The 19,161-nt window shown below is 43.1% G+C and overlaps 1 protein-coding gene across 9 annotated transcripts in view; it reads left to right on the top strand.

Moving 5' to 3' along the window:
- The window catches only part of fam20b (FAM20B glycosaminoglycan xylosylkinase), a 210,825-nt gene that overhangs the window by 62,416 nt on the left and 129,248 nt on the right, over positions 1-19,161 (top strand). The window lies entirely within an intron of this gene.

Genomic DNA, 19,161 nt, shown 5'->3' with positions numbered 1-19,161 from the left:
AAAGATCAAGAAAGTAGATTAAGTAGTAATATTCAAAATGGAAATTAAGTATATACATGAACGGAAGAAATCTGTAGGACTTTGGACAGGGAGCAGGGAGTGGGCTGCTCTTTCAGAGATCTGTAGCTGTGTACATCAAGGTTGAGTACTGAGGGCTTGGAATGTTTAATTGTGATCCTGCCTGCTGTCTCAAGTGTGAATAAAAGATCTCGTAGTGTGTTAAGAAGAACAGGAGAACAACTTTCTGTGACCAATATTTGACATTCAAAAATAGATTATCGTTGGATTATTGCATTACTGCTAATGAGACCTTGCTGCGTGCATTGGTTAGTGCATTTTCTACACTACACAGCAACTGTTAAAACATTACAGTGCAGCACAGGCCCTTCGGCCGTTGATGTTGCGCCGACCTCTGAAACTAATCTGAAGCCCATCTAACCTACACTATTCCATTATCATCCATAGGTTTATCCAATGCCCTTAAAGTTGGCGAGTCTACTACTGTTGCAGGCCGGGCATTCCAAGCTCTTACTAAGTGCTTTGTTGACTTTGAAGAACTTGTGTCCTGAAGGGCTATATAGATTGCATAAATTTGCTTACTTTTACATCTCCTTCTAAACTTTTCTATTCAAACCTAACGCAATATCTGTCTCAGAGTCTCAATGAATCAATAGTTGTGTCTTTTTTAATGAGTTATTTAGTTATTTCTTTTGAAAGGTTACTAAAAAAACTGTAATGTGAATTGGGGACACTTTTAAAATTAGAGGTTGCTTTTGAAAGCTTTAGGAGAAATCTTTTCTCTAAGGTTATACAATTTTGGAACTCTACCTCAATGCGGTTGGGCAGTGGTATCTAGGAATCAGGGCAAGATGGGAATGTGAAATTTGAAACACAAATGGATCCCATTAAATGATGGACAGGCTCGATGGGTGAAATGGCTTCTGTTCCTATTCTGTATGTCTGTAATTGGTGTGGTAAAATTGCTCACCTTTTATAAAATACTTTGGTGATAAAGTGCTCACAAAATTGCCAGTGATGAGTAGAGAGCCCAACTGTGCAGCAGAGCTTTTTCCCTGTTACTGATAAAGAAAACCATTCTACCTATGTTCAAGGTTTCAATGTATAATTTCAGGTAGTGCAGCATGATGATCTGGAATGCTACTGCACTGGGCAATCTCAAAACAGTGCTTTGTAACAGAGTGCTAAGACCAGCAATCTGATGCAAGTGGTGATTCATTGTTGGGGAATGGAGGTACTAATTTTAATTTTTTTTCAATATAGCAACAAATTCATGCAACATAGACAGTATTCAAGATAACAGCACCACCCTTATTGATAGGTTTGATGACAGTCCACTCAGAGGGAGAAAGGTTTGAATGGGTGAGGGGACCAGGGAAATAAAGGCAACCAATGTCATGTTGATAGTTCTCAATAAACAGATCAAGTTGAAGATAATAAAATGTGAGGCTGGATGAACACAGCAGGCCAAGCAGCATCTCAGGAGCACAAAAGCTGACGTTTCGGGCCTAGACCCTTCATCAGAGAGGGGGATGGGGGGAGGGAACTGGAATAAATAGGGAGAGAGGGGGAGGCGGACCGAAGATGGAGAGCAAAGAAGATAGGTGGAGAGGGTGTAGGTGGGGAGGTAGGGAGGGGATAGGTCAGTCCAGGGAAGACGGACAGGTCAAGGAGGTGGGATGAGGTTAGTAGGTAGCTGGGGGTGCGGCTGGGGGTGGGAGGAAGGGATGGGTGAGAGGAAGAACCGGTTAGGGAGGCAGAGACAGGTTGGACTGGTTTTGGGATGCAGTGGGTGGGGGGGAAGAGCTGGGCTGGTTGTGTGGTGCAGTGGGGGGAGGGGATGAACTGGGCTGGTTTAGGGATGCAGTGGGGGAAGGGGAGATTTTGAAACTGGTGAAGTCCACATTGATACCATATGGCTGCAGGGTTCCCAGGCGGAATATGAGTTGCTGTTCCTGCAACCTTCGGGTGGCATCATTGTGGCAGTGCAGGAGGCCCATGATGGACATGTCATCAAGAGAATGGGAGGGGGAGTGGAAATGGTTTGCGACTGGGAGGTGCAGTTGCCTGCACTGCCACAATGATGCCACCCGAAGGTTGCAGGAACAGCAACTCATATTCCGCCTGGGAACCCTGCAGCCATATGGTATCAATGTGGACTTCACCAGTTTCAAAATCTCCCCTTCCCCCACTGCATCCCTAAACCAGCCCAGTTCATCCCCTCCCCCCACTGCACCACACAACCAGCCCAGCTCTTTCCCCCCCACCCACTGCATCCCAAAACCAGTCCAACCTGTCTCTGCCTCCCTAACCGGTTCTTCCTCTCACCCATCCCTTCCTCCCACCCCCAGCCGCACCCCCAGCTACCTACTAACCTCATCCCACCTCCTTGACCTGTCCATCTTCCCTGGACTGACCTATCCCCTCCCTACCTCCCCACCTACACCCTCTCCACCTATCTTCTTTGCTCTCCATCTTCGGTCCGCCTCCCCCTCTCTCCCTATTTATTCCAGTTCCCTCCCCCCATCCCCCTCTCTGATGAAGGGTCTAGGCCCGAAACGTCAGCTTTTGTGCTCCTGAGATGCTGCTTGGCCTGCTGTGTTCATCCAGCCTCACATTTTATTATCTTGGAATCTCCAGCATCTGCAGTTCCCATTATCTCAAGTTGAAGATAGAAGGCCAGAGGGAAGGGTCCAGGTGGAGGGCGTGTCTTGAACATGGAGTTTATTGAAAGGACTGTTGCCCAAAAAACATTGAAGAAGCCAGAGAATGAAGGGAGGAGCAGGACAGCTCTGTTGACAGGCAGTGCTGTTGAAAAGAGAAGTCGAGTGTCTGTGCATATGGCAGCACATAGCATTGAACATGGATCTCAGAGTGCAGCAAGAACAGCAACGGAAGACTGTTGTACACCTGTGATCATGGGAGGATTTAAATATGAAACATCAGTCAAATTCCATGAGGAATAAGTCTGAGCTGGAAGTAGTGAGGAATGAGATGTGGCATTGGAAGTAGGTTTTGGCAAAAGGTTTGTCAAATACTAGGAGAATAAAGGAAAGTCATGATGGTGAACAAGAAGAAAGGACAGAATAGATCTTCTCAAAACTTGCTAGAACAGAGATGTTGTTGGAAAAAGAAGCAGAACTTCAAACTTGGAAGAAATGTGGCAGCGCGTTAAACACCATAAAATAAAATGAAGAACTGCGGATGCTAGAGATCTGAAACAAAAACTGAAATTACTGACGAAACTCAGTAAATCTGGCAGCTCCTGTGTGAAGAAAGCAGAGGCAATGTTTTGAGTCCAGTGACTGTTCTTCAAAACTGATAGCAGCTGGGAAAATTGCTATTCATGCTGAAGGCAAGGTTGGTAGGTGCCATTTGAAGGAAATTGTCAAGTTGCTGCACTGCATTGTTTAGATATGTTTGCTATTGCATGCCAGTGGCCGAGAGAATAACTGTTCATTGAGCTATTTTAGATGCTGAGGAAGCTGGCTGTTTTAGATGATGCTGACTTACTGGAGAGTTGTTGAAGCAGACAAGTGGACCAAATTCTGTCATATTTAAATGCTGGGGAGTCAGGATTCTTGGTCAGTGGCCTGCTCTGTGGTCACAGCTTTTATGACAGCTCAGTTTCTGCTCAGTTGTAAGCTCCAAGATGTTGATAGTGCCAATGAATGTCAAGGAGATTTGGTTAGATTACTTTATACTCTATTTGTCAATGTATTTGTCTAGGAAGAATGGAGGGCAACATGAAATAAATTACATAAGTGCAGGATAACAAAGTGTGAAGCTGGATGAACACAGCAGGCTAAGCAGCATCTCGGGAGCACAAAAGCTGATGTTTCGGGCCTAGACCCTTCATCAGAGAGCTCTGAATATTGGTCACAGAAAGTTGTTCTCCTGTTCTTCTTAACACACTACGAGATCTTTTATTCACACTTGAGACAGCAGGCAGGATCACACTTTAACATTCCAAGTGAAAGATCAGAGAACTCTGATGAAGGGTCTAGGCCCGAAACGTCAGCTTTTGTGCTCCTGAGATGCTGCTTGGCCTGCTGTGTTCATCCAGCTTCATACTTTGTTATCTTGAATTCTCCAGCATCTGCAGTTCCCATTATCACTGATACATAAGTGCAGGACAGGATGCTTTTAGGTGTATGTACACAAGTCCATGAAGGTGGTAAGGAAAACTAAGAGGGCTGTTCAAAATAAATGTGGAATCTTTGTCTTTATGGCAGAATAACACCAAGGAAATGCAGTATTTTTGCTTAGAGATGAATTGGTTGAAATAAAAATCTAACCGTCTTTATATTTCCCCTCTTGAACTTGGTTCATAAGTTCAGAAAGTTTATATCCTTTTGGGGGCTCCAGTGTTGTATTATTGTTGAAGAGGTTACCTATCTTCACTGTGGCCTGTGGGTCAGAAAGTGGAGAATCCAGTTGCACAGAGTGGAGCCGAGACCAAGGTCATGGAGTTTTGAGTTCAAAGTTCAGATCTTTTTGATTAAGTTAGAAACAATATGAATAAGTAAACATTAATGCTTCTAGGATGTGAGACTTCAGCCGATGTGAGACCACAAAAAGGTACTATTTTTAGCAAGCTATAATTATTGAGGTATCACAAAATAGTTCACAATCAAATGTCGTGCTTTTAGAATTTTTGTTGTGTGATTTTCTATCCCAGCACATTTTTGCATTTGTCCTATTTGGATGCCATGTAGCCAAAAGCAGCCTCAGTTTCATTGAAGTATTATTTCCTACAAAAATATATTCAAGAATTTTTTTACTCTAATTTTCATTTTATTAGCAGAAATGTTTTTTGTTGATGTATCATAATATTTTCATGATGTTAAATATTTCAAGATTTGGTAAAGCATGTTCATGCTGTAATTGTGCTACGATTGTCAAACTATTGTAATCATACAATGAAACGGACGTAGCAAAGAATGTTAAAAGGTTTTCTTTCAATGATTCAAAATATACCCAATTAGTTACTTTCCTCATTGTTAGTTTCATGTGGTTGATTTTTTTTCTGAATGTAGATTTAAGAAAACTTGTAAGGATTAAAAAAGCCAGGATATGTATCAAAGAAAAAGACACAGCCTATAAAGTGGCCAAGAGCACTGGGAAATCAGAAGATTGGGAAGGTTACAAAAACAAACAGAGTATAACAAAGAGAGAAATAAGGAAGGAGAGGATCAAATATGAAGGTAGGCTAGCTAATAATGTTAGAAATGATAGTAAAAGTTTCTTTGAATACATAAGAAACAAACGAGAGGCAAAAGTAGACATTGGGCTGTTCCAAATTGATGCTGGAAGGCCAGTGATGGGAGATTAAGGAAATAGCTGAAGAACGTCAGTACTTTGTGTCAGTCTTCACAGTGGAAGACATGAGTAGTCTGCTAACACTTAGGGAGAGTCAGGGGGCAGAGTTGAGTATGGTAGGCATTACAAAAGAGAGTGCTAGAAAAGCTAAAAGGTCTAAAAATTGATAAATATCCTGGCCCCAATGGGCTACATTACAAGATAATGTATGGCTTAGAAAGGGTGGACACCGGGAAGCTGTTTCCGTTAGGTGGGGAGACTAGGACCTGTGGGCACAGCCTTAGAATTAGAGGGGGTAAATTTAAAATGAAATGAGGAGACATTTCTTCAGCCAGAGAGTGGTGGGCTTGTGGAATTCATTGCCACGGAGTGCAGTGAAGGCCGGGACGTTAGATGCCTTCAAGGCAGAGATCGATAAATTCTTGATCTCACAAGGAATCAAGGGCTATGGGGAGAGTGCAGGGAAGTGGAGTTGAAATGCCCATCAGCCATGATTTAAATGGCGGAGTGGACTTCATTGGGCCGAATGGCCTTACTTCCACTCCTATGTCTTATGGTCTTATGGAAATCCAAATAATGTGCCACTGTGGTGATGTTAGAGATCTGTGGACTACTTATTGATTCGTTGTATGATATGTTTCAGCTATCTTGTGTAAACAATTAACAGTTGGTAATTAGATAGGGGATCTGATTGAGGCGTATAAGATTAGTAAGAGATTGGACACTCTGGAGGCAGGAAGCATGTTTCCACTGATGGGTGAGTCCAGAACCAGAGGACACAGTTTAAAAATAAGGGATAGGCCATTTAGAACAGAGTTGAGGAAAAACTTCTTCACCCAGAGAGTGGTGGATATATGGAATGCTCTGTCCCAGAAGGCAGTGGAGGCCAATTCTCTGGATACTTGCAAGAAAGAGATAGATAGAGCTCTTAAAGATAGTGGAATCAAGGGTTATGGGGATAAGGCAGGAACAGTATGCTGATTGTGGATGATCAGCTATGATCATAATGTATGGTGGTGCTGGCTCGAAGGGCCGAATGGCCAACTCCAGCACCTATTGTCTACTTAAAATCCAGAAGCCACAGCATCTTTACAAGCTAGATCAGATTAATTATGGGGAATGACTGTGGTTTCAAACCTCAAGATTTTGCCTTTTGGATGCCATTTAAAAAATAATAGCCATGGTGGAGCTCGTTTGAATGAAAGAAAAATCGCAATACGTTTTTTAAAAAAACCAACAGCAGACCTGAAGAGAGAAGCACAAAAAGTATTGGTTTAATATAAGGGTTTAGCAAAAGAATTCAGAATCCAGGCAAATCAATAGAAAATTTCATCAATGATTTGCAGTGAAACCACAATAAGTCTAATACCGGTAATCCCAAACTCCAGTTGTGGCCAAGCTGTGAGCAACATAGTAAATCCAACAGAAGGTTGCCCATGATGAGCCTAAATTCTGTACTGGTAGTTCTGGATTAGCCAAATTTATGAATGCTTCTCATATGACTACTCTGATCAATTTAGCATAGTTAGATTACTCCAGAGTAAAAAATCACAGACAAATGCTGTAGAGATTGCAGCTAAATAATTTGAACCACATGCAGAGTAATATCAGAGTGATATTCACAAAGAAGTGCGGCCTCAAGACTCTACTCTGTAGTACAAAACTAACAAAACTGCCTGGATTACTGTAGCGTTTTTTCATATGACTACTCTGATCAATTTAGCATAGTTAGATTACTCCAGAGTAAAAAATCACAGACAAATGCTGTAGAGATTGCAGCTAAATAATTTGAACCACATGCAGAGTAATATCAGAGTGATATTCACAAAGAAGTGCGGCCTCAAGACTCTACTCTGTAGTACAAAACTAACAAAACTGCCTGGATTACTGTAGCGTTTTTGAAGCAATTGTCAGGAACGTGGACAAGATTTTTAATGGAAGAAAAGTAAGATTGTCACACTGAAGATCCTGAAGAGTCTGAATGTCTACCTGAACCTGCACAGAACATGCAGATGCCCCAAGATTTGGCACTGCAGGACAAAAACATTGGAAAACATGTTTGCCCACATTGATAACATGGCCGACTAATTAAAAGACAACACCCACAGCAGAAAAAGATTGCTAAATTTTTCAAAAGCTAACTTCAAATATTCTATTGTCAGTAGTGATTAAATTGAATGATGACATTTTCGTATTACATATCACCCTGCAGCTTAAGGAAGTGCAATCAAACAATCAAACAGGGAATGGGTGACCATTAGCCAGAAGAAGGGTGGCAGGCAGGTAACCAGAAAAGCCCCAGTGTCCCATCTCATCCAAGAACAGATTTTGTGTGTTGGAAAATGGTGAAAGTGACAGTTCTTCTGGGGAGGGAAGCCAGGCTTTTGACTCCAGCATCACAGAGTTTGTTTCTGGGGAAGATGGGACTTGCACAGCTCCAGGTTGCGTCTGAACTGGAATGGGACCAACATCCTTATGAAACCTTTGCTACTGCAGCTGTTGGGGATTTAAACTAATTTATTAGGGCAGTGGGATGCAGAGTGGAGGTACTGTCGAGGTGATGCACAGACAAGGTTAGAAGGCAGAGCAAATATAGTCAAGACACATGAGAGCATGGAAAGTCTGGTTAGCATTTATTTTAATTTGAGAAGCTTTGCAAATCAGGCAGTGAGTTGAGACTGTTAATAAACATATGAGGATGTGATATCATTGCTATCACAGAGACATGGTTGATAGACGGATAGGACTGGGCACTCAATATTCTACATTATAGAATCTGCTGATGAGATGGGGGTGGTGTAAAAAGGAGTTATGACTCAATAGTGATCAAACAGGCAATTAGAGCAATAAGAAGGGACGACATCTTAAGGTTTCTCAAACTAGGCCAAATGGGTCAAACTTAAAAATGGAAAGGGGACAATCACTTTACTGGGGGTGGACTAAGGGCTGTAGGCCATCAGGAGGAAGAGAAATAAATATGTAAGCAAATGACAGAATTGTAAAAGTAATCAAGATAATAGAGGATTTCAACTTCCCCAGTATTAAGTGGCATAGACAAAGTATGAAATACTTAGAGGGGGCAGAATTCTTAAAATGTGTTCAGGAGAGCTTTTTAAGCCGCATGGGGTAAGTCCTTCAAGAGAGGTGGTAGTGCTGGACGCAACTTTAGGCAACAAAGCCAGGAAAGTAACAACAGATGTGGCAGTGGGGACCATATTCATAATATTAACCATAATTTGGTGAGATTTAAGGTATAGACATACTTTCAAAAGTTGTTTAGGTGCAGATATTTGCAGGTAAGGGGATGGCTGGAAAATGGAAATCATTCAAAAATGAGATAGAGTCCAGAGACAGTGTATGTTCCTGTTAGGGTGAAGGGCAAGGCTGGTAGGTGTGGGGGATGCTGGACAACCAGAGAAAGAGAGATTTTGGTCAAGAGAAAGAAGAAAGCATGTGTCAGGTATAGACAGCAGGGATCGAGTGAATCCCTAGATCAGTATAGAGGCAGTAGGAGTAAACTTAAGAGGGAGATCAGAAGGGCAAAAAAGGGACATGAAATTGCTTCTTCAGATAGAGTTAAGGAGAATCCAGAGGGATTCTACAAGTACATTTAGGACAAAAGGATAAGTAGGGAGAGAATAAGTTCCCTTAGAGATCATCTTGGCCATGTGTGTGTGGAATCGCAGGAGGTGGGGGAGATATTAAACAAGTATTTTGCATCAGTGTTTACTGTGGAGAAAGATTATGGAAGATGGAGAATGCAGAGAAATAAATAGTGACAGCTTGAAAAATGTCCATACTACAGAGGAGAAGGTGCTGAACATCTTAAAATGCATAAAGGTGGATAAATCCCAGAACTTGATCAGGTGTACCCTCGAATTCTATGCGAAGTGAGGGAAGAGATTGCTGCGTCCCTTGCTGAGATATTTGTATCATCGATAGCCATAGGTGAGGTGCTAGAAGGCTGGAGGTTGGCTAACATTGTGCCGCTACTTAAGCAAGGTAGTAAGGAAAAGCCCAGGACCTCTAGACCTGTGAGCCTGATATCAGTGGTGGGCATCATGTTGGAGGGAATCCTGAGGGACAGAATTTACATGTATTTGGAAAGGCATGGACTGATTAGGCATATTCAACATAGATTTGTATCTCTGTAGATTTGATTGTGTCTCGCTAACTTCATTGCGTTTTTTTTTGAAGAAGTAATGATGAGGACTGATGAGGGCAGAGCAGAGGATATGATCTGTATGGACTTCAGTAAGGCATTTGATAAGATTCCTCATGGTAGACTAGTTAGTAAAGTTAGATCACACTGAATACTCATAGGTAGAAAGTCAAGAGGGTGGCAGTGGAGGGTTTCTTTTCATACTGGCGGCTTGTGACCATTGATGTGCCACAAGGATCGGTGCTAGGTCCACTGCTTTGCATCATTCAAATAAATGATTTGGATGTGAATGCAGGAGGTATGGTTAGTAAGTTTGTAGATGACACCAAAATTGTAGGTGTAGTAGTGGAGAGTGAAGAAGGTTATCTTGGAGTACAACTGGAATCTTGATCAGATGGGCCAATGTGCTGAGAAGTGCCAGATGGAGTTTAATTTAGATAAATGTGAAGTGCTGTACTTTTAGAAAAGTAAATCAGAGTAGAACTTATACATTTAATGGCAAGGTGCTGGGGAGTGTTGCTGTAGAAAGAGACCTTGAGTGCAGGATCACAGTTTCTTGAAAGTGGAGTCAAAGATAGGATAGTGAAGAAGATATTTGGTATGCTTGCTTTTATTGGTCAGTGCATTGAGTATAGGAGTTGGGATGGTATATTGCGACTGTACAGGACACTGGTTTATCCACGTTTGAATTCTGGCCTCCCTGCTATAGGAAGGATGTTGTGAAACTAGAAAGTGTTCAGAAAAGATTTACAAGGATGTTGCCAGGGTTGGAGGGTTTGAGCTTTAGGGAGAGGCTGAATAGGCTGGACTATTTTCTCCGTGTCAGAGGCTGAGGGGTGACCTTATAGCTGTTTATAAAATCATGAGGGGCATGGATAGGGTAACTAGAGTGCAAGGTTAGAAGCCATAGGTTTAAGGTGAGAGGGGAAAGATGTAAAAGGGACCAAAAAGGCAACTTGTCTATGCAGAGCATGGTGCGTGTATGGAATGAGCTGTCAGAGGAGGTAGTGGAGGCTGGTACAGTCACAACATTTAAAAGGCAGCTGGATGGATATATGAATAGGAAGAGTTTAGAAGAATATGGGCCAAATATTGGCAAATGGGACTAGATTCATGTAGGATATCTGGTCGGCTTGGATGAGTTCGACTGAAGGGTTGGTTTCCATGCTGTATATCTCTATGACTATGACTGGAAATAAATGCCAGTTTTGGGGTGGAAGGCTGTTTCTGGGCAAAGTAGACTGGGAACAACTACTTTGTAGGAAAATTCACATTGGAGTAATAGGAGACATTTGAATGGGTTGGAGTGCAGTGTCAACAGATCCCATAATGGTGAATGGTGGGGTCAGTAAATCCTGAAAATGCCTGATGTCAAAAGATTTACTGATTAGATGAGGGGAGAAAAGTGAAGCTGCTAGTAGAAACTGAAGTTTCAAAATACTGGTTGCCCTAGAGAAGTATAGAAAAATGTAGGTGGTTGCTTCAAAAAGAAATTAGAGTGAAGAGGCGACATGAAAAACATTGGTGGATAACATTAAAGAAAATCCAAAGACATAGCAAGAACTGCAGATGCTGGAGTCACAGATAACACAGTGTGGAGCTGGAGAAACACAGCAGGTCGGGCAGCATTGGAGGAGTCGGGAAGTTGACATTTCGGTCAGGACCCTTCTTCAGAAAATCCAAAGGTTTTTTAAAATTATGTTGGGATAAGAGAATAACCAGGGATAGAACAGGGCCCATTAGGGACCAAAGTGGGAGTGTGTGTGTGTGGAAAATTTAAATGAGTACTTTGCATCTGTATATTTTTAAGAGAAGAATGGTGTAGAGACTGGAGGAAAGCTAATGTGGTACTGTTTTTCAAGATGGGAGGTAGGGATAAACCAACAAACCACAGAACTGTCAGTACTGACTGCGGTAGTGAAACTATTGAAAAATTTTGATGGACAGAATTAATTCCTTCTCAGAGAGGCAAGGGTTAATCAAGGATAGTTATCATGGCTTTGTAAGGGGCAATCATGTCTAACAAATGAGATTGTGTTTTCTGAGGATGCCGCAGGTAGTTGAGGGTAGTGTTGTTGATGTAGTCTGTATGGATTCCAGAAGGGTTTTCACAGGTCTTAAGTGGCAGTCTGGTGAGGAGGCAGCAATGGTCTGGTAGTATTATTGCTGGACTGTTTAATTCAGAGACCCAGATAACATTCTGAGGACCTGGGTTTGAATCTTGCCATGGCAGATGTTGGAATTTGAATTCAATAAATAAATATCTGGAATTAAGAATCTAGTGATGATGATGAATCCATTGTCAATTGTTGGGGGAAAATCCACCTGGTTCACTCATGTCCTTTAGGGATTGAAACTGCCATCCCTTTCTGGTGTGGCCTACGTGTGATTCCAGACCCACAGCAATGTGGCTGACTCTTAATTCTGGCTTAGTCAGTGACATCTTCATCCTGTGAACGAAAAAAGAAAAGAAGCAGCTAAGAGTCCGTCCAGTTCAGAGCAAGTTGCCAAACTCTTTCCAAAATTGGCTGGTAGGTAGGAAGCAAAGGGTGATGGTTGAAGGGGAATTTTTTAAGTGGAAGCCTGTGTCCAGTGCCACAGGGTTCAGTATTGGTTCTTTGCTGTTTGTTGTGTATGTTAATATTTGAGACACAAGTATAGGAGGCGTTAACGTGAAGATTGCAGATGATGCAAAATTGACAGGATGGTGAACAGTGAGAAGGGAAGTTTTAGACTGCAGTATGTGATTTAGATTGGTTGGCCAGTTCTGCTGAACAGCGGCAAATGAAATTTAATCCTGAAAATGTGAAGTGATGCATTTTGGCAGGATTAACAAGTCTGCAGAGGCAGATAAACAAAAGACTTTCCTAGAAGAGAAGAAAGACCTGAGAAATACGTTGTGGACCACAGCTGGTTTTATCATCATATTGGCAGATAACTAATTTCAATTTAGACTCTGGATCAAGTGCATCTGTAATGTTAAACAGAATGTGTTTTCATTGGCAAAGTGGAAGAAATCACCATTGAAATATATCATTACTTTGAGAAAGACTTTCAAAAAATATTCACAGGATTTGGAACATTTTTTATGGTAAAAATAGTCCTGTAGACCTACAAAGTCATCCTCCCCAACATCTGGGAGCTAGTGTCAAAATTGGGAGTTCTGTCTCACTGACAAGTCAAAAACAGCCTGACATAGTCATTTATGGAATTGTAACTTAAAATGTCACAGATACTGCGATCACTACCTGTGAGTATGTCCTGTCTCAATGGTAGCACAGGCCCTAGCAAAGGTTCTGGCGCTGTGCTGTACAGTCAGGATTGAGTTGCCTTGAGATTCCTTAGTGTTGACCTGGTACCATGGTGTCCAGAATCGTACTTGGACAAGGAAATCTGCTGATTACCATGTACTGTCCTGTCTCTGCTAATCCACGCTGAACAGCACTTGGGGTAAACGACGTTTTGTATCACACAAATTCCAGCCAATGGATATCTCCAAAAGGAGGTAAATTAACCATTGCGCCTTGACATTCAGTGGAATTACCATCACTGAATCCTCACTACCCTGCAGTCAACATAGATCAGAAACTTAACTGGACTCGCCATATAAACGCTGGCTACAAAACCAGGTCACAGTCAGGAATGTGTCAGCGAGTGACTCATCTCCTTACTCCCAAAAACCCATTCATCATCTACCAGGCACAAGTCGGCATTGTGATGCAATACTCCCAAACTGCCTGGAATGAGTATTCTAGGCAACAGAAGAAGCTTGACACTATCCTGGGCAAAGCAGCCTGCTTGATTGGCATTATATTCACAAACATCCACTCCCTCCACCTCTACTGCTCAGTAGTAGCAGTACATACAATCTATAAGATGTACTTAAGAAATTCACCAAAGCTCCTGACGAATGTAAAGGATCCCATCCCCAAAACCAGCAGAACCAATGTAATATACAAAATACTGTGAGAAACACTACATAGACCAAATGGGAACAAAATTGACAATACGGATACACAACCACCAACTAGCCACTGAGAGATATGACCAATTCTCATGTCTCACTGCACACGGACACCAAGAGACACGAATTCGACTGGGACAACACATCGATAATTGCACAAGCCAAACAGACATGCTAGGGAATTCTTGGAGGCCTTGTTTTCTAACTGGAACTCCATCAATAAACACACTGAATTAGACCCTGTGTATTAACTATTGAGAAACAAAACCAGAAGTAATACCAACCAACCCAGCAAACTGAGGCATATAAATATCAAGTGGGACAGAATGGTGATGCTTCACTGGAGACACACTGACAATGTTACTTAGCAGGGTGATGAAACGTTTGCAACCAAACCCCCCAGCTCGGCAAGCATATCCACAATCTCACTGAAGCTCCCTCCAAACCCATAAACACTTCCATCTAAAAGCAGAAGGGCAGCAAGCATATGGGATCTAGCAGGAAGAAAGGTAGTTGTGGTTGTTGTGGAGGTTCTATCCAGGAGGTCCTCTGAAGGGTGCTCTGGACCCACCTGCCTTTTCTGTCATAAGGTCAAAAGGTAGTGATGTTTACTGGCGACCATGTACATGCTTATGCAATCAGTGTCCATACGCAGAAAGAACTAGATAGCCTCGAGGCTTGGGCTGATGAGTCGCAGGTAACATTTGTGCCACCAGTGCAATTCAACAGCCATCTCCAAGAGACCTGATTTATTGCCCCTTGACTTTCAGTGGCATTACCATTGCTGATCATCCTAATAACATGTCCTGGAGCTTACTGCTGATCGGAAACTGAACTGAACCAACCTTTAAAAAGTATCTGTAATTACTGTGTCTACGAGAGCAGGTCAGACAAAAGGAATTCTGTGACAAGTATCTCTCAACTTGACTGTACAAGGTGCAAGTCAGAAGTGTGATGGATTACTCTCCACATGCATAGGTGGCTGCAGCTCCACAAATACTCAAGCTCTGCATTGTCCAAGGCAAAGCATCCCACTCAGTTGTCACCCCATTCACCAGCTTCAGCATTCCTCCATTCATCACCAATACATCGTGGCATAAGTGTGTACCATCTATAAGATGGACTGCAGTAACTCACCAAACCTCCTCTGACAGTCCCTTCCAAGCTCTCAATTATTACCATCTAGAAGGACAAGGGCAGGAGATGTATCTACCATTGCAAGGTCCCCTCCAAGCCACAGCACATCTGTTGCTCTTTCAGAATCCTGGAACTCACTTCCCAACAGTGCTGCGGATGTTCCTATACCGTAAGGACTGCAATGATTTTTTAAAAAGTAGCTCATCACCTTGTCCATGATGATTTGGGATTGGCAAGAAATTCTGGCTAAGCCAGCAATACCCACACTCTGCGAATGGGGGATAAAATGCAGAACTTGAAGTAGTGCTCTTGAACTCCATCACTATCTGAATCAGTACCATCTGGGTTCTTAATGGGATGATACAGCCCTATCCAAGGAATTAATTCTAGGACTAAATGTCCAAGATTATAAATGTGTGTAGGACAGAGGGAAATCCTACAGAACATAATAAGCAAGAAACAACAATTGGGGATACTGTACTATGTTCAGGGAGACACAAATCAAAGGCCTTTTCTGGAATGTACCCGAGATGGTACACTCAGAAGAAATATGAGCATTCTTAATGCAGTATACCAAAGACAGCGAATAGTCATCATCAGTTCCAAAGAGGAGTCACTGGACTTGAAGTGTTCGCTCTCTTTCTCTCCCTCTAAATGCTGCCAGACTTGCTGCATATCTCCAACTTTTTGTTTTTATTTCAAATCCACAGAGAAGTTGAAAAAGATAAATGCGTACAGTCTTGGGTCCCTTTAGACATTTTACGCTATCCTCCTCAGTTCACAAAACTCACACTTGTATCATCCTCAAAACTAGAAATTATTTATTTGCCCAAGCTTCTGTTTCCTGTCACTCAGACAATTTCACGAACATGTTGCTGGTGGCCCTTTTACTCCAGGAGTCCTAGTTTTGATCGGTTTGTCTGTTACTTTATCAAACACTTTTTGGAAATCCATGTACACCACATCAACCATATTACAATGACCCTTTCTGTTACCATATCAAAACTTTAATGCAAGTTAAAATAAAATATGTTTTCATTTGACAGATGTGTACTGTCTTTTTAAAATTAACTCACGTTTTCCTATATGATGTTTAAAAAAAATCGCCCAATGCTGAGGTTGGATTGACTGGCTTGTGGTTGCTGGGCTTATCTGTATATGCTGTTTGAACAAAGGTGTAACATTTTCAATTCTTTACTTCTCTGGGACCGCTTCTGAATCTGAGGAGGATTCTAAAATTATACTCTGTGCTTCCAGATTTTCCACACTTGATTCCTTAAGCATCTTTGGATGTATGCCATCCAATCCTGGTTGCCAGAGCATGTTTAAGTATAGTCTGAGATGATACAATGTGAGGCTGGATGAACACAGCAGGCCAAGCAGCATCTCAGGAGCACAAAAGCTGACGTTTCGGGCCTAGACCCTTCATCAGAGAGGGGGATGGGGTGAGGGAACTGGAATAAATAGGGAGAGAGGGGGAGGCGGACCGAAGATGGAGAGAGTATAGGTGGGCAGGTAGGGAGGGGATAGGTCAGTCCAGGGAAGACTGACAGGTCAAGGAGGTGGGATGAGCTTAGTAGGTAGATGGGGGTGCGTCTTGGGGTGGGAAGAAGGGATGGGTGAGAGGAAGAACAGGTTAGGGAGGCAGAGACAGGTTGGGCTGGTTTTGGGATGCAGTGGGTGGAGGGGAAGAGCTGGGCTGGTTGTGTGGTGCAGTGGGGGGAGGGGACAAATTGGGCTGGTTTAGGGATGCGGTGGGGGAAGGGGAGATTTTGAAACTGGTGAAGTCCACATTGATACCATTGGGCTGCAGGGTTCCCAGGCGGAATATGAGTTGCTGTTCCTACAACCTTTGGGTGGCATCATTGTGGCACTGCAGGAGGCCCATGATGGACATGTCATCTAAAGAATGGGAGGGGGAGTGGAAATGGTTTGCGACTGGGAGGTGCAGTTGTTTGTTGCGAACTGAGCGGAGGTGTTCTGCAAAGCGGTCTCCAAGCCTCCGCTTGGTTTCCCCAATGTAGAGGAAGCCGCACCGGGTACAGTGGATGCAGTATACCACATTGGCAGATATGCAGGTGAACTTCTGCTTAATGTGGAATGTCATCTTGGGGCCTGGGATAGGGTTGAGGGAGGAGGTGTGGGGGCAAGTGTAGCATTTCCTGCGGTTGCAGGGGAAGGCGCCGGGTGTGGTGGGGTTGGAGGGCAGTGTGGAGCGAACAAGGGAGTCACGGAGAGAGTGGCGGAAGTGTCGGAGGATGATGCGTTGTATCCGGAGGTTGGTGTGATGGTGTGTGAGAACGAGGGGGATCCTCTTGGGGCGGTTGTGGCGGGGGCGGGGTGTGAGGTATACTGCATCCACTGTACCTGGTGTGGCTGCCTCTACATTGGGGAAACCAAGCGGAGGCTTGGGGACCGCTTTGCAGAACACCTCCGCTCAGTTCGCAACAAACAACTGCACCTCCCAGTCGCAAACCATTTCCACTCCCCCTCCCATTCTTTAGATGACATGTCCATCATGGGCCTCCTGCAGTGCCACAATGATGCCACCTGAAGGTTGCAGGAACAGCAACTCATATTCCGCCTGGGAACCCTGCAGCCCAATGGTATCAATGTGGACTTCACCAGTTTCAAAATCTCCCCTTCCCCTACCGCATCCCTAAACCAGCCCAGTTTGTCCCCTCCCCCCACTGCACCACACAACCAGCCCAGCTCTTCCCCTCCACCCACTGCATCCCAAAACCAGTCCAACCTGTCTCTGCCTCCCTAACCTGTTCTTCCTCTCACCCATCCCTTCCTCCCACCCCAAGCCTCACCCCCATCTACCTACTAACCTCATCCCACCTCCTTGACCTGTCCGTCTTCCCTGGACTGACCTATCCCCTCCCTACCTGCCCACCTATTCTCTCTCCACCTATCCTCTTTTCTCTCCATCTTCGGTCCGCCTCCCCCTCTCTCCCTATTTATTCCGGTTCCCTCACCCCATCCCCCTCTCTGATGAAGGGTCTAGGCCCGAAACGTCAGCTTTTGTGCTCCTGAGATGCTGCTTGGCCTGCTGTGTTCATCCAGCCTCACATTGCATCATCTTGGATTCTCCAGCATCTGCAGTTCCCATTATCTCTGATACTACTTTAAGTATAGTCTGCCTGTTTAATAGCTCTTTATCAAATTTTAAACGTATCGGTTGTCTAAGCTGCTGCTCTTCCACCTTTTTTTCCAGCATCTTTTTTGGTAAATACAGGTGCAGTACACTGATTTAGTATCTCAGTCAGTGCATAAATTTGGAGTTTAGCCATTCATGTGGAAAATTGTACAGCACAGTTTACATAAGAATGGTGGAAATTTAGAACACTCCCTCAAAATCTTGTGTGCTAATTCAATTGAAATTTGTTACACTGGGGTAGGTGGTCTTACCCAACTAAAATCTACAAAGGGAATTCAATGAAAAGACTTGAGGTGCAGATCATTCATGATCTGAGTAATTCAGTGGATGAACAGGCTCAAGCAGCCAAAGAATTTATAACTATAAATCCTCTATCTAGTGTTTCTTTGCTCTTCCAGTTTAATTTAGTATCCTTTTCCTCAAAACAAAACCGCCTTGACATCTCTCGCAAATCTGTTTCCGCGTTATTTTAGAGTCAGGATAACCCAGATACTAAATTCGAAGAGTTTTTGCTAATATTGTCTTGGTGTTGAGGATAGAGCCTGAATACACAGCACAAAAGACTGAAAGCTAGTACGTGGAAGATTGGAGTAAAAGAGTAGGGAAATCTTACTGTAACTGTACAATGTGCTGGAAGACCACATCTGGAGCACTGTGAGCAGTTTTGGCCTTCTAATTTAAGGAAAAATATTGTTTCATTGGAGCTAGCTCAGAGAAAATTCATTAGGCTGATTCCTGATATAGAGGTATTATTTTCTAAGCAAAGGCAGTTGGGACTTCGCTGACTGGAGTTTGGAAGAATGTAAGGTGATCTCATTGAAACATACAGCACTCTTAAGGGACCTGACAGGTTTAAATGGTCAGAGAATGTTTCTCCTCCAGGTAGAGTCTAGGACCAGGGTGCATGGTTTCAGAATACAGGAGTGCCAATTTAAGATTGAAATGAGGAATTTCATCTGGGGGTTGGAATTCTTTTGGAACTTCTTGTCACTGTGGGCTGTATACTTAAGTGTCCTTTTGTATATTTAAGGCTGAGATAGAGGGGAAAAGGGGAATTGAGAGTTGGAGGGAAAGGGCAGGAAACTGGACATTAGGAATGTCAGATTAACCATGATCCTACTGAATGGCAGAGCAGGTGGGGGGGGGGGGGGGGGCCTAATCATTTTCCTATTTCTCATGGTCTTATAACACAGAGGGTTATTTATTTTTCAAAAATGAGTTAAAACTTCTTCAGCCTCTTAGTTTACGTGAGAAGCTCTAATAACTGTATAGAAGTTTTATGTTTCAAGGATATTTGGGTATAAGTTGCAACAAATAATTTTAACCATGTCAAACTGTTGTGTAGTTCTGAGTATTGTACACTAGATGGAACTGTCAGATTTTAGAGAGAATTTA

Source organism: Stegostoma tigrinum, chromosome 8 (assembly GCF_030684315.1).
Source record: "Stegostoma tigrinum isolate sSteTig4 chromosome 8, sSteTig4.hap1, whole genome shotgun sequence".
In the NCBI taxonomy this organism is placed as follows: domain Eukaryota; kingdom Metazoa; phylum Chordata; class Chondrichthyes; order Orectolobiformes; family Stegostomatidae; genus Stegostoma; species Stegostoma tigrinum.
This window is presented reverse-complemented; position numbering and strand designations above follow the sequence as displayed.